The sequence below is a fragment of the Jaculus jaculus genome, chromosome 7 (genome assembly GCF_020740685.1).
Source record: "Jaculus jaculus isolate mJacJac1 chromosome 7, mJacJac1.mat.Y.cur, whole genome shotgun sequence".
Lineage (NCBI taxonomy): Eukaryota > Metazoa > Chordata > Mammalia > Rodentia > Dipodidae > Jaculus > Jaculus jaculus.
Window position 1 is genome coordinate 126,548,689 of NC_059108.1, and position 16,533 is coordinate 126,565,221.

Here is a 16,533-nt window from a genome sequence, read left to right on the forward strand (position 1 = left end):
CTCTTTATCCCATTGAACTACATGTAGAATGGCTTCTTCCAGTTTTCTGTCAGTGGTCTACACGGAGGAAGTTATCAGCTCAGTTCCAGCAGGATCTCAGTGGCCTCGCAGCCCAAGTATGTGGAGTCTTCAGCAATAGGATCTTATCATCTATTTCTGGTGGGAAACCCAGGGCCGAAGTCATTATTTTTTGCTCCTATTATCAAGTCTTATGTAAATAGTGCCAGGCACTGTGAGGTCATGAATATAAGGCCTTTTTTTTTGTTTTTGTTTTTTTTTTGTTTTTTGGTGTTTCAAAGTAGGGTCTCACTCTAGACCAGGCTAACCTGGAATTTCCTATATAGTCTCAGGCTGGCCTTGAACTCATGGTGATCCTTCTACCTCTGCCTCCCTCCCAGGTACTGGGATTAAAGGTATGCATCATCATGCCCAGCTTCAAGGCCAATTTTTTCTGGAAGACAACATGATAAGTAGTCCTACCCTTCCTTTCACTCTTACATTATTTCCACCAGCTCTTCCACAGTGAAACCTGAGCCTTGGAGGATGTGATAGAGATGGCTCAGTGCTGGGTGGTACATGTCTTTAATCCCAGCACTTGGGAGGCAGAGGTAGGAGGATTGCCATGAGTTCGAGGCCACCCTGAGATAACATAGTGAATTCCAGGTCAGCCTGGGCTAGAGCGAGACCCTACCTCAAAAAAAAAAAAAAAATTAAGGCCAGGCGTGGTGGCGCACGCCTTTAATCCCAGCACTCGGGAGGCAGAGGTAGGAGGATCTCCGAGAGTTCGAGGCCATCCTGAGACTACATAGTGAATTCCAGGTCAGCCTGAGCCAGAGTGAGACCCTACCTCGAAAAACCAAAAAAAAAAAAAAATTAAAAAAAGTGCTTAGAGGATGGTTTGGGTTTCATAATGTATACTTTTAGCCAGACAACAGTCATTACTCCCCGAGGACCTCCCCAGCCATAGACTTTTGACTAGGTTTTCAGTACCAGGAATATATTCCCTCCCATGGAGTAGGGCCCTAGTCCAATCAGAAAGCAGTTGGTTTCTTCTATAACAGACATGCCACTATTGTACCAGTTGGCACAATAAGCCTGGCTGGCCAGCTGGAAGTCCACTGCTGTCTAACACTGTTGGTGACTGACTTCTCGCTCCTAAAAGGCTACGTGTTGCATAGCCCTTTCCAGCATTGTGACAGGTAGTCAACAGCTAGTCAAGAGGAGGTTTCCAGCTCAGCTCCTTTCCTTTCTTTCTTTTTAAAAAATATTTTATTTATTTATGAGACAGAGAGAAAGAAAGAATGGACACGCCAGGGTCTCTAGCCACTGTATACGAACTCCAGAAACATGTGCCCCTTTGTGCATCTGGCTTATGTGGGTCCTGGGGAATTGAATCGGGGTCCTTAGGCTTCGCAGGCAAATGCCTTAACTGCTAACTCATTTCCGAAGTCCCCTTTCATTTATTTTTTAATGCCACATACTTGCTAATAGACGGTGTATTCAATAAGCATCAAATCAATGTTGGATGCACGACTGAATGGATATATAATTAGTGACTACCTACATGGATAGTTGAAAAGACTAGAGAAGGTAAGATTAAATGCCATGATTTATTTCTCCAACTTACTGCTGGTCACAATGCCTCATGAGCTGTCTGCTCAAATCTTCTTTTCTCTCTGGCTCTCTCTCTTCCCATTCCCACTCAGTAGTACAGCATCTGAGGCCTTGGTCACCATGTTGCTCTAACAGTTTCTAGCCCTCTGCTCATAACTGATTGGCCTCATCACCCAAGCTGAGCCAGTGGGCTTGCCCTAGAGAATTTGAAATTGGGATAAGAAAAGGTCCAGCTTCAGTCTGGCTTCTTTCTTGCCTAGAGGGACATGAAAACTGGAAAATGGTGGCAAGAGTGATTCTTTGCTCCATGGACTGGTTAGCAGAAACCAATCTGCTGCAATAGGAGAAAGAATGGACAGTAAACTACATAAACCAGGAGGGAGTGGGCGATGGCCTAGGGCCGCAAAGGGTCTCGAGCTCCTGCCTCTAGACCCATCCTGGGAGTCATCTCCAGTTTTATATCCCATGACTTGCCTCCATAATCTTTTAATTTTTTTTGTGTGTGTGCGTTATTATGGGGTGGTATGTGTGCATAGTCTCTGCACATGTGTGTGTGCAGATATGTGCACCCCCTACACTTGCATACAGGGCCAGAGGAGAATGCTAGGTGCCCCTCCTTTATTGCTTTTTCAAGTTGACCTGGTGCTGCTTTTTTTTTTTTTTTTATTCAGTCAGACTGGCAGATTAGAGAGCTTCACAGATTCTCCTGTCTCCACTTTTCTCAGGACTGGGGTGATAGGGATGTGTGGCCGCATTTGGCTTTTTTACATAGGTACTGGGGATTTAGCTCAAGTCCTCACGCCTGTGCAGCAGGCACTCTTTCCTGCTGAGCCGTCTCCCTAGCACTGACCCTGTAGTCTTGTAATAAGAAGGGTGTAAGCACCAATGTGTGAGAGCTAGCTCACAGTGGCTCATAAGAATCAGTTGTGAGGGCTGGAGAGATGGCTCAGCAGTTAAGCGCTTGCCTGTGAAGCCTAAGGACCCCGGTTCGAGGCTCGGTTCCCCAGGTCCCACGTTAGCCAGATGCACAAGGGGGCGCACGCGTCTGGAGTTCGTTTGCAGTGGCTGGAAGCCCTGGCGCACCCATTCTCTCTCTCTGTGTCTGTTGCTTTCAAATAAATAAATTTAAAAAAATAAACAAATTTTAAAAAAGAATCAGTTGTGAAGTGGAAATCTTTTCATGTGTTAATTATGTATTTTCTCATGAGGCACTGAAACTAAGGTAGAATGTTTTATTATGTTGTTAAGTTGGACATCTAGTAAATATTATATGACAAATTAATAACACCTAGACCTTGGATGACTCCTCTGTGTGTGTGTGTGTGTGTGTGTGTGTGTGTGTGTGTGTTTGTGGTGGTGGTGGTTTGATTCAGATGTCCCCCATAAGTTTAATGTATTCTGAATGCTAGGTTCCCAGCTGATGGAGATTTGGGGATGCCTCCTGGAGGCAGTGCATTGTTGGGGGTGGGCTTATAGGTGTTATAGCCAGTGTCTTCTTGCCAGTGTTTGGCACACTCTCCTGTTCCTGTTGTCTACCTGATGTTGTCCAGGGGGTGATGTCCACCCTCTGCTCATGCCATCGCTTTCCCTGCCATCATGGAGCTTCTCCTCAAATCTGTAAGCCAAAATAAACCTTTATTCTCACAAAAAAAAAAAAAAAAAAAAAAAAAAAAAGAATCAGTTGTGAATATTTAGCAACGTGAATTTGGTACTGGCCATCAGCCACGGAGTAATATTTACAGCAAAGAAACTAGCAAATGCTACTAAGCTGGGGCCCCTCTGTAACAGCAGCTCTTAGCTGTTTCTGAGTCCTCTGGGGTTAAGAAGCTTCCCAGGCTTTCTTGGAATGCACAGCCCAGAGACTTCCTGATGGAAGCGCCTGCTGGGCTGCTTGGAGACCTGGTGATCTGCAGATGCGTCCTGTCATAGTTGCAGGAAGCCAGATGACTGTGTCATCACAGTGACCAGAGGATGACATTGTGAACCAACGCAGTCCTGAGGGGTCCGTGACATAGGTTGTGTGTGAAACAGACTCGCCTAAGCCATAAATGCTGATATCCTTCTGGACTGAAGTCCCGAAGTCCATGCTCCCCAGGGTGGTGGTGGCCCTTATCCTCCTGGAATCTCCAGGCTCTCCTCACGCCCACCCGCTTTGTCACCAGCCCCCGCCCCCAACACACACCCTGGTCATTCAGCCTTCCCAGCCTCTAACCAGGGCCTCAGCATCAACTGGAAATTGGTAAAGATGACAGGTCTCACCACCTCCACAGCACCCTCATAATAGGAGGAAAAGGTGATGATGTCAAAATGAAAGAGAGACTGATGGAGAGGGGATGGGCTATGATGGAGAGTGGAATTGCAAAGGGGAAAGTGTGTGTGGGGGGGAGGGATTACCATGGTTTATTGTCTACAATTGTGGAAGTTGTCAATAAACAAAAAATAAAATTGGGGCTGGAGAGATGGTTTGCCAGTTAAGGCACTTGCCTGCAAAGCCTAAGGACCCAGGTTCAATTCCCCAGGACCCACGTAAGCCAGATGCACAAGGTAGTGCATGTGTCTGGAGTTTGTTTGCAGTGGCTAGAGGCCCTGGTGCACCCATTCTCTCTATCTGCCTCTCTGTCTCATAAATAAATAAATAAATAAAATATTTTTAAATTAAAATTTAAAAATATATAAAAATTTTTAAAAAGATGACAGGCCTTTTCCCTGGAGGACCCCACAGAAAGCCAACAGATACTCATTTTTAGAAGAATTATGGAACAAACATCCTTTTCCCTGAAGGTTTCCCTGATGCCCACATCACACACGGCCCACTCGAACCGTAGCACAAGGCTATGTCATGACTGGAGCACCTGTGAGTCTGAGTTTCTTTCGAAGTCTTCACTGTGCTAGGAACTCCAAAGGGAAGTGCCCAGACTGTCACATTTATGAGCGTGCAGATGACTGAAGGGTGATGAGGTCTGTCCCAACCGCAAGTTCTAATCATGAGATCAGGGTGGGTTCTCAGCCACAGCCCGTCTGTCTAAGCACAAGGGTGTGTCACCATGGATGGCATTGACACCGCTAAAGGATGATGCCATGCATAGATAGGCCTGACCTTGGCAGAATAAGGGGAGCAGGATCACTATGGCCAGTGTGTTCCCAGCACCAGCGCCCTGACGAGGGGTCAGGGCTGGGGAAACCCCCTTCACCCAATAAGAGGAGCAGGCCAGGTGTGGGGCCAAGAGATCTAGGCTCCCATTCTAGCTCTGTCATTCCTGGCTTGTCACTCTGAGCAAGTCACTGTCTCTCTGATATTCCATGTCTTTACTTGCCCAAACTACTTTATTTATTTATTTATTTATATTGGGTTTTCAAGGTAGGGTCTCACTCTAGCTCAGGCTGACCTACTTTAGTGAGTCACTATTAATGCTAAAAAAGAGTGGGCTGGGGAGATTGCTCGGTGGTTAAAGCCGCTTCCATGCAAAGCCTGCCAGCTCATGTTCAATTCCTTTGCCACCCATGTGAAGTCAGATGCACAAAGTACGAATGCAGCTGGAGTTCGTTTGTAGTGGCAAGAGACCCTGGTACACCTCTCTCTCTCTCACACACACACACACATAAATACATAAATAATTTTTTATTATTTACTTGGAGAGAGAGAGAGAGAGAGAAAGAGAGAGAATGGGCACACTGGGGCCTTCAGCTGCTGCAAACCAACTCCAGACACGTGCTCCCCCTGTGTGCATGTGCAACATTGCACTCTTCCATCGCTGTGCTACATGAGACCTGGAGGTTCGAACATGAGTTCTTAGGCTTCTCAGGCAAGTGCCTTAACCACTACTCCATCTCTCCAGCCCAAATAGTTTTTTTTTTCTTTTTTTAAAAATAGAGTTTTTTTTTTTGTTTTTTGGTTTTTTTGGGGGTATTTTTATTTATTTATTCATTTGACAGAGACAGTGGGGGAGAGAGAGAGAGAATAGGCATGCCAGGGCCTCCAGCCACTGCAAACAAACTCCAGTGCTCCCCCTTGTGCATCTGGCTAATGTGGGTCCTGGGGAATTGAACCTGGATCCTTTGGCTTTGCAGGCAAATGCTTTAACCACTAAGCCATCACTCCAGCCCTCAAGATAGTTTTTAAAAATACTAAAAAGGGATGTGTGTATGGAGTGCTCACTGAGCAGGATGATAGGGAAGAGTTAGGGTCACCTCTGCCTGTATTCTGGTGCTCTGTTGGTCACATACAAAAGAATCAACTGTAGCCGGGCGTGGTGGCGCACGCCTTTAATCCCAGCACTCGGGAGGCAGAGGTAGGAGGATTGCCATGAGTTCAAGGTCACCCTGAGATGACAGAGTTAATTCCAGGTCAGCCTGGACCAGAGTGAGACCCTACCTCGAAAAACCAAAAAAAAAAAAAAAGAATCAACTGTAATGAAAATCAAGCAGCTCATTGCAAGGGTAGAGTAAAAGCACTCAGTGTTTCCCGGTTTCTGTCCCCTTTCTTACACGGTAAAGCAATTTTTAGCCTGGTACATTCTTGCTCAATTACCGCATGTCCCTCAGCCTTCCTTGCGGATTGGCACATTCCGTGACTAAGTTGTAGACGTTGGAGGTGTGAACAGAAGTGACACATATATAACTTCTAGGTCACATCCTTAAAGAGAAGGCACATATGCTCACCCGTTCTTTTTCTTTTTGTCTCTCCTTCCGGCTAGAGCAGGAATGTTCTGGCAGGAGCGAAGCAGCTATATTGGCTTATGAAGTAGAAGAAGAGTGTGGAAGATGCAGACAAAAAGGAAGAAGCGAACTGAGGAGGGCAGAAGAAGAAAGGAAGGAGGAGACCAGGGTCTCTGCTGACCTGGTTAAGCAGAAGGCACTGCATACCAGGTTTGACTTTGAAGTACAAAAGAATTAAATTTCCATTTACTTCAAGATTGTTGGGTTTGGCCGGGCGTGGTGGCGCACGCCTTTAATCCCAGCATTTGGGAGGCAGAGGTAGGAGGATCGCCGAGAGTTCGAGGCCACCCTGAGACTACAGAGTGAATTCCAGGTCAGCCTGAGCCAGAGTGAGACCTTACCTCGAAAAACCAAAAAAAAAAAAAAAAAAAAGATTGTTGGGTTTGGGTTTTATTACAGCAGCCAAACCTATGCTCTGTGTCACTGTCCTCAAGCCCCCAAAGGGCTCATTCATTCTCTCTCTCTCTCTATCTGCCTCTCTCTCTCTGTCACTCTCAAATAAATAAATAAAAATGAACAAAAAAATTAAGTTAAAAAATAAATTAAATAAATTAAGGTGGGCGTGGTGGTGCACACCTTTAATCCCAGAATTTGGGAGGCTGAGGTAGGAGGATCACTGTGAGTTCTGAGGTCAGCCTGAGACTAATTCCAGGTCAGCCTGGGCTAGAGCAAGACCCTACCTCAAAAACCAAATAACAATAATAATAAGTTTATTTAAAAATAAAAAAAAAGAAAGAAAGACCTAGGATCCTGACCTGAAAACTAGTGAAGCTGTTCTTGCTTATTGGTCCCTATCATGGTGAGCCAGAAAATAAGTGTGTGTGTGTGTGTGTGTGTGTGCATCCATCCATTTATAGCTACCTCTATATCTGCCCATATATCTTTTCACCAAATCTGGAGTCCACACCATCATTTCCAGTTCCAATTCAGTATGCAGGGTTTGTGGCAGTCCTTCCTGTGGAGAGCCCAATTCTTTTCCAATCTCTCATCTGACAGTGAGTGTGCAGATTCCATTACCTCCAGCCAGATGTTCTGTTTGCTCATCCATCCCCCCCCCATAGAATCAACCCCTTATCTCACAGCTCGTCTCCTCCAGTGTGACCCAACAGTCCCCAATCCGGCCCAGCAATGGGGAGAAGAGCCCAGAGCCATGACTTAGAGTGAATCCTCAAGCTGCCTCCCCTACAGTGTGGCCCTCCTGTAGCTGGCTCGTAGTTCACGGTGAACGGGTCACCTGGAGGAGCCCCTTGTCCCCTGCCCCAGGCCCTGGGCTTCTGGGCAGCTGCAGTAGTGTTCGTTTCAAGGAAAGAAAACACCACGGACTGTAGGACAGCTTCAAAGGAGAAGGCCACGGCACAAAAGCAGGGTGCTGGGGCAGCCCCGGCCCCGCTGCGCGGTGAATCTTCCCAGCTGGAGTGCTTGAGTTGGCTCCACCTTAAGAGCATCCAGCTGGGAGTGAGGAGGGCGGTTTGTCTGCAAAGTGCTTACCCCCAGACATAACCTCAGCTGCAGCAGCTGTGATCCTAGTGCCAGGGAGGCAGAGACAGGTGTTTCCCTGGAGTTTGCTGGCCATCCAGTCCAGTCTAATTGGTGAGCACCAGGTCAACAGGAGACCTTGTCTCAAAAAGAGGTGGTCTCGGGCTGGAGAGATGGCTTAGCGGTTAAGCATTTGCCTGTGAAGCCTAAGGACCCCGGTTCGAGGCTCGGTTCCCCAGGTCCCACGTTAGCCAGATGCACAAGGGGGCGCACGCGTCTGGAGTTCGTTTGCAGAGGCTGGTAAGCCCTGGCGCGCCCATCCTCTCTCTCCCTCTATCTGTCTTTCTCTCTGTGTCTGTCGCTCTCAAATAAAGAAATTTTAAAAAGAGGTGGTCACTATACCCAAGGAACAAATACCCAAAGCTGTCCTAAGGCCTCCACACTCATGCACACATGTATTCCACACATGCACACACCCTTCGTTTGACCCCGCCATTGGGTGCAACCGCAGGACAAAACCTGTATTTCCCACCGCAGCTGACTTCATGGGCCAGGCGTCATGGCTTTGCGTGCAGTTAGTCCTCTCAGGATCCTCAGAAGATGGGTCCCGGCTCACCCAGGGCACTAATGTCCCTGGATTCTTTAGTCCCTTCGGATGAAGCATTTGTATAAAATTAACACAAACCTTCCAGATAGGTTTATTTTTATTTTTGTTTTGTTTTTCAAGGCAGGGTCTCACTCTAGGCCAGGCTGTCTTGGAACTCACTCCAGGCTGGCCCTGAACTCATGGCAATCCTCCTACCCCAGCTTCCCAAATGCTGGGATTGAAGGCATGTGCCACCATGCCTGGCTAGTTTAGTATTTATCTATCGACATACTTAGGATGAAACCCAGGACTTTGCACATGCCAGGCAAGATTGCTACCACTAAGCTATAGCCCTAGTTTCTTTTTACTTTTTGTATGTTTTTGCTTTTTTGAGGTAGGGTCTCACTCTAGCCCAGGCTGACCTAGAACTCACTCTGTACTCTCAAGCTGGCCCCAAACTCACAGGGATCCTCCTACCTCTGCCTCCCAAGTGCTGGGTTTAAAGGCATGTGCCACCATACCCAGTTTTTTTTATTTCTTCAACTTTTTATTTTGCGATAGAATTTCACCGCGTTGCTAAATCTTAAATTCTCTCTGTAGCATAGTCAGGCTTTGAACTTGTGATCCTCTAGCCTCAGCCTCCTCAGTAGTGAGTATAGGGGTATAGTCCTGCACACCAGGCCTGCTCTTCCTTAAAGCATTGCAAGATTAGGATATCAACACTGTGGAGTGTTGTGCTGTATTTTTATGCGCATTATTACTGTTAGCATTATTATTATTTATTTGCAAGTAGAGAGAGATAAAAGAGAGACAGACAGAGAGAATGGGTGCATCAGGGCCTCCAGCCACTGCGAATGGACTCCAGGTGCACGCGCCACTTTGTGCGTCTGGCTTGACATGGGTACTGGGAAACTGAGTTCAGCTCATTAGGCTTTGCAGCAAGTACCTTAACCCCTGAGCCATCTTTCCAGCCCCCCTCCATCATTATTTATTGTTGTATTGTATTATTTATTCATTCATTCATTGTGTGTGTGTGTGCAGTACTGTGGTGTGGCATTAGCGCGTAGGCAGTTGTGCATATCCCATGGGCCTGTGTGCAGAAGCCAGAGAGCAGCAAGTGTCCCTCTCTGCTGTTAACCCCATGTGCTTCTTGTTGCAGTCAGGTCCGCGCTGCGGGTAGAAATCACCCAACCAAGAGCAGCTTGTGGGGGGAAAAGGAGGTTATTTTGGCTTACAGGCTCGAGGGGGAAGCTCCATGATGGAGGAAAAATGATGGCATGAGCAGAGGGTGGACATCACCCCCCTAGCCAACATAAGGTGGACAACAGCAACAGGAGAGTGTGCCAAACACTGGCAAGGGGACACTGGCTATAACACCCATAAGCCCTCCCCTAACAATACACTCCCTCCAGGGGGCATTAATTCCCAAATCTCCAACAGCTGGGAACCTGGCATTCAGGACACCTGAGTTTATGAGGGACACCTGAATCAAAGCACCACATTCCTGAAACGGGCTCTACCCTTGATTCCAGAGCTTGCTGCTTTTTGTAAGCTCCAGTGACTCTCAAGCCTCTGCTCTCCCACAGGACCGTTACAGATGTGTTGTGGCCATGCCCAGATGTTCCGTGTGGGTGCTGGGGAATTAAACTCAGGCAGCTCAGACTCCGCGTTTGTGAGGGAAGCGCTCTTGCCTGCTGAGCCATCCCTGCAGCCCCCATCGAATGTATCCATGATCGCCTCGGCTTCCTGGAGAATGCTTCAGCTGGCATGCTCATGGCTCCTCCTTCATCCAGCTGTCCCTGCCCATTGGCATCTGCTGGACCATTTCTTGGCTCCAGCATCATGGAGGGTAAATGCCTCCTTCCGACATTCCGCAAAGCTGTCTTCCTTTACACGCGCGAAACAAGTTCACAGGTAATGGAAGCTATAGGAGCACACACTTATCTTTTTGTGGGGGAGGGGTGTTGTGGTAAGGTCCCCTAGCCCAGGCTGACTGGGAACTGGCTCTCACTCTGCAGTCCCAGACTGGTCTTGAGTTCTGCAGTGATCCTCCTACCTCTGCCTCCTGAGGGCTGGGATTAAAGGCGTGCGCCACCAAACCCAGTGCAGCAAACACTTTTCTTTTAACTACTTTATTTTTATTTAGTATTAGAGAGAGAGAGAGAGAAAAAAAATATGGGCTGCCGGGGCCTCTACCCGCTGCAAACGATCTCCAGATGAATGCGCTACCTTGTGCATCTGATTTATGTGGGTACTGGGAATTGAACTTGGGGTCCTTTGGCTTTGCAAGAGAGTGCTTTAGCCACTGAGCCATCTCTCCAGCCCCTTCCTTTTCTTTTCTTTTCCTTTGTTTTTCCTGAGGCAGAGTCTCTTTCTAGCCCAGGCTGACCTGGAATTTACTGTGTAGTCTTAGGGTGGCCTCAAACTCATGGCCATCCACCTACCTCTGCCTCCCCAGTGCTGGGGTTAAAGGCGTGCGCCACCACGCCTGGCAGCACACAGTTTTCAAAAATTACTAGCATGCACTAACATTTGTAGGAGGACTGAAAGGAAATTAACATTTTGTGTGGTATACACGTGTGTACATATGTGTGTGTGCATATGTAGAGGCCAGGGGTAGTAGTCAGATGTCTCTTCCTATCACTTTCCACTTTATTGAGATACTGAATCTACCAATCACTAATCCAGCTAGTCTACTTAGCCAGCTTGCTCTGAGACCCCCATCTGCCTGTGCATCCTGACATAGACTTACATACATGTGCCACCGTGCTGGGCATTTACTTGGGTTCTGATGATCTGAACTCTGGTCCTTATGTTTGTATGGGATGCACTTTATCGACTGAACATCTCCTCTTAGCCCTGGAGATTAGCATCTAAGGACTGAATGTATATTCCATGTATAAGCGCTCTGGAAGCTGTCTGCATTGATACCTGCAGTTCCTATAAATGTCACAGTGACACAGGGACAGAGAGAGGTGTGGTATGTTGACTCGGATCCCTTACAGAAGGGATTTCTCACATCAGGAAACAGTTTTTGTTTTTTAACTCACTATGTATTCTCAGGGTGGCCTTGAACTCACAGTGATCCTCCTACGTCTGCCTCTCAAGCGCTGGGATTAAAGGTGTGCGCCACTGTGCCTGGCAAGGAAAGAGCTCTTGGTGGAGAAAAAAGAATCATGGCTTCCTTCCGTATTCATTGTTCATGAATTCCTCAGTGAATGATCCATTTGTGCACCAAATTCTTCAAACCAAGGTGTGCTCTGGATTCAAACAAATACAAGCAAAATTTTCACCTATGGGAATAGTAGTTAGAACATTCTAGAGTGAAACTCAGACAGTCTCTTTCATCCCCCATCTCTTCAACTATCTTGCGCATGGCAGGATGACTGGCTGACACCAGCCAGCTGAGCACCTGGTGTGCACCCTAATGTATGTGCGTCTGTGCTGAGGAGCTAGCTAAATTTCCAAACTACCCACTAGGTGGCACTGCCACACAGGGCAAGAAACACATCAGGCGTTGGGCTTTCTTTTTGTCCCCCACTCACTGCCCAGAAGCTTACTCCCTGCCTTGCCTGCTTCTAGCTGCAGGAGGGCACTGACGCATGCCCCGTGCTTAGAACAACGCCTCATATAGACCCAACGGAAAGTAGATGCCTGAGGAGCAGTTTCCTAGAACTCTTAAGAGTTCAGACTCATCTAGAAGGTTCACAAGATTTGATAGTCAAGCAGACCTACACTCAGTCTTTTTTAAAATACACTCCCTAACTTTGTTGACATTGAAGGTTTTCCATCATGGTGACATCCAGCACCCTCTCTGCCCATCCCATATTTTACTTTGGTTAAAGTAATGATTTTTTTTGGGGGGGGCGGGTTTCTAGGCAAGGTCTCACTCTGGTCCAGGCTGACCTGGAATTCACTATGTAGTCTCAGGGTGGCCTCAAACTCATGGCAATCCTCCTACCTCTGCCCCCGAGTGCTGGGATTAAAGGGATTAAAAGCATGCACCACCACGCCCGGCTTTACAGTAATGATTTCTGATATCCAGTCCAAGTTCCGAGCAAGCTTTGCAGGGGGGCTCTGCTTAACCTCCAGGAAATCCCTCCAGCCAGGTGCTGTCATGTCCCAGAGCTACAGAAGAAGGAAACTCATGCTCAGCAGTGGCTCCAGGCAACTTCACACACCCAAGCATGAGGCCTGGCTTTGAGGTCACACTCCTGAGGAAACCAGGAGTTTGGCACAAAAGGAGGAAGAAATTTCTAGAAACAAAATGGGCTTTCCAGCTAGAGGGGGAAGTTTAGGTGGACAGAGGCTAGGCAGGAAAGGGATCCAGAGTCTTCAAGCAGATCTTTTCCCCATCGCCAAGATGCAGGACAGATGGGCTGACGTTCTTCTCTGCTGGAGTTCCCTGCCGGGGGTTGAGGCTAAGGGCCCTTTCCCTTCAGGGCCAGGCCTGCCTGGATATTGCTCTCTCCCAAAAGATAACAGCTGGGCGTGGTGGTGTACGCCTTTAATTCCAGCTCTCCGGAGGCAGAGGTAGGAGGATCACCTTGAGACTACATAGTGAAATCCAGGTCAGCCTGGGCTGGAGAGAGACCCTATCTGAAGAAAGAAAAGAGAAAACAAACTTTTACTCACCCATGTAAGCAGGCAAGACAAACAAGCCAGCTCCTCTAGGCCATACCCCACTATCCAAATACGGCTTCAGGGACTGTACCCCCAGCATCAGTCCACACGACGATGGTCCCACTCAGAGGAGCAGAGACTGACTCCAGGTGCTAGATGAAAGTCATCTTCAGGGCTGGGGAGATGGTTCAGGGGAGCTTGCTTGTAAAGCCTGGCGTCATGGATTTGATTCCCCAGTACCCACGTAAAGCCAGATGCACAGATTGGCGCACGACCCTGGAGTTCGCTTGCAGTGGCAGGAGGCCCTGGCCTTCTCTCTCTTCCTGTCCCCCCACCCACTAGTTCTCTATCTCTTAAACAAACAAGAAAGTCATATTCACACTGAAGTGGCTTCAAAGAGCTTTCAGAGCAGAGTTGATGAATAAATACAGGACCAGTTACATTTGAATTTCCCATAAATAGCGACTTTTAAAAGCATATCTCCTTTGGGATACACTCAAATGCTGCTCATCACAGAGCGGGATTTATGTGGGCCTCCCGTATGTACGCAGCCTTCTGGGCCGCATAGAAACATGGCCAAAGACCTGACTGGTTTCTTTCAAGGGAAGAAGCACCTTTCAAAGATGGATATTGACCTTGAGCTTGTGGTCCAGTACTTCTCTGTGAAGCACTTACTATGTGCTTCTTAGGTGCCACGATCTAGGAAAACACAGCCCCTTTTGCACTAAAAAAAATAACCTATGCAGAAATGGCTGCTGCTGAGCAGGAATCACCACCCAGGAAGTTTAAGTCACTTTCAGTCCTGGGAACTACCTGTGACTTGGAATTTGGTCCTGTAGTTCACATAGGAGGAGTCATTCCCAGTTGTTCTCAAGAACATAGTAGTCGTAGGTAAGCCGGATGGGCTAAGGCCCTCACCCCTACCTGAAATTATCACTAACACGGACATGGTCATGCTGCACTGAGGCAAATTGCTTAACGCATACAATTCAAGTGAGTCAGAATAACACAGGGAGAACTCAGGTGCTCAGTTGTCAGGGGACCAGTGAAGTGAGATGATGGCCCAATTAATTGGTAGGCTGAATATTAGGCAGCCATTAAAACTAATGACTATGAACGCTGTTTTAGCACGTATGCTTAAGGTATGTTGACAAGAGGGGACATGCAGGATATGAAATGGAAAACATGTCACCTACGAGATAGTAAAGTCCCAATAAGGAAATACAGGTGAACTAATTATGTTGGATATTTTTTTTTTCTCTCATAATTTCATTTTCATAAACAACTGTTAATGAGGGCTGGGGGGGTAGCTCAGTGGGTAAGGTGCTTACCTCACAGTGGGACCTTGCAGGGCCGACGTGGGTTTGATTCCCAGTACTCAAATAAATGCCCAGCGTGGTAGCACATGCCTGTAATGCCAGCGCTGAGAAGTGGGGACAGGAGGATTCCTGGAGCTCACTAGCCAGTCAGTCTAGCATAATTGGTGAACTGAAGGCCATTGAGAGACTCAGACTTCAGCAGCAAGCACTTTACCCACTGAGATATCTCTCCAGCCCAGCAAAAATAAAAATAAAAAAATTTGCCGGGTGTGGTGGCGCATGCCTTTAATCCCAGCACTGGGGAGGCAGAGGTAGGAGGATCGCTGTGAGTTCAAGGCCACCCTGAGACTACATAGTGATTTCTAGGTTGGCCTGGGCTAGAGAAAGATCCTACCTCAAAAAAAAAACAAAAAATATCAGTTTGGGCTGGAGAAATGGCTTAGTAGTAAAGGTGCTGGCCTGCAAAGTCAAAGGATCCAGATTCAATTCCCCAGGACCCATATAAACAAGCTGCACATGGTGGCACATGTGTCTGGAGTTCATTTGCAGCAGCTGGAAGCCCTGGCGTGCCCATTCTCTCTCTCTATGTGCCTCTTTCTCTATCTCTTGCTCAAATAAAGAAAGAAATAGGGCTAGAGGGATGGATTAGTGGTTAAGGCACTTGCCTGCAAAGCCAAAGGACCCAGGTTCAATTACTCAGGACCCACGTTAGCCAGATGCACAAGGGGGTGCATGCATCTGGAGTTTGTTTAAAAATATATATATAGGGCTGGAGACATGGCTTAGCGGTTAAGCGCTTGCCTGTGAAGCCTAAGGACCACAGTTCAAGGCTCAGTTCTCCAGGACCCACGTTAGCCAGGTGCACAAGGGGGTGCATGTGTCTGGAGTTCGTTTGCAGTGGCTGGAAGCCCTGGCGCGCCCATTCTCTCTCTCTCTCTCTCTCTAACTGCCTCTTTCTCTCTGTCACTGTCAAATAAATAAATAAAAATACACAAAATATTAAAAATATATATATATTTAAATATGCCAGGTGTGGTGGCACACACCTTTAATCCCAGCACTTGGGAGGCAGAGGTAGGAGGATTGCCTTGAGTTCAAGGCCACCCTGAGACTCCATAGTGAATTCCAGGTCAGCCTGGGCTAGAGTGAGACCCCACCTCGAAAAACCAAAAACAAACTATACATACATACATACATACATATATATTTAACAGAGAAAGAGGGAGAGAGAGTGAGAGAATGGGCATACCAGAGCCTTGTGCCATTGCAAACGAACACCAGACGCATGCACCCCCTTGGGCACCTGGCTAACGTGGGTCTTGGGGAATTGGACCTGGGTCCTTTGGCTTTGCAGACAAGTGCCTTAACCACTAAGCCATCTTTCCAGCTCCAGTCTCACCATTCCATCACTGTGACCTTGGGCACAGCTGACCTTTCAGCTTCTAACTTTCCTCAGTTGTAAAATGGGAGGAAAGAATTGGCCAGCACACACCACTGTTAAGAAGACTGGCATGTACATTTAATCCCAGCACTCAAGAGGCAGAGGTAGGATTGCTATGAGTTCGAGGCCAGCCTGAGATACATAAGTGAATTGCAGGTCAGCCTGGCCTAGAACCCTACCTCAAAAAAACAAAAACAGAACAAAACAACAACAATAAAAAAGGGGGGGCTGGAGAGATGGTTTGGTGGTTAAGGCACTTGCCTGTAAAGCCTAAGGCCCCAGGTTCGATTCCTCAGCACCCATGTAAGTAAGCCCGATGCACAAGGTGGTGCATGCATCTGGAGTTTGCTTACACTGGCTAGAGGCCCTGGTGTGCCCATTCTCTCTGTCTTTCTTTATCTGACTCTTTTTCAATCTCTCTTACAAATAAATAAATAAATAAATAAAATACTTTTTATAAAAAGAAGCTGGAAGTGGTGGCACAGGACTTTAATCCCAGCACTAGGGAAGGGAGGCAGACGTAGGAGTATCACTGTGGGTTCAAGGCCAGCCTGAGACTACATAATGAATTCCAGGTCAACCTGGCCTAAAGCAAGACCTACCTCTTAATGAAGAAGAAGATGATGATTGGATATGGGACTGCTGGAATAATTCAATGGTTAAAGGTGCTTACTAGCAAAAGCTAATAGCCTGGGGTTTGGTTCCCCAGTGCCCATGTAAAGTCAGATGCACAAAGTGGCTCATGTGTCTGGAGTTCG

The 16,533-nt window shown here is 47.4% G+C and overlaps 1 protein-coding gene across 1 annotated transcript in view; it reads left to right on the plus strand.

Annotated features, from left to right (window-relative positions):
• Gon7 (GON7 subunit of KEOPS complex) overlaps positions 1–6,559 on the plus strand; it is a 51,900-nt gene extending 45,341 nt beyond the window's left edge. The window contains exon 3 of the mRNA XM_045154387.1: positions 6,314–6,559. The gene's annotated coding sequence lies outside the window, so the exon portion shown is untranslated. The remainder of the gene's footprint in view (positions 1–6,313) is intronic.
• Positions 6,560–16,533: the final 9,974 nt, after the last annotated feature.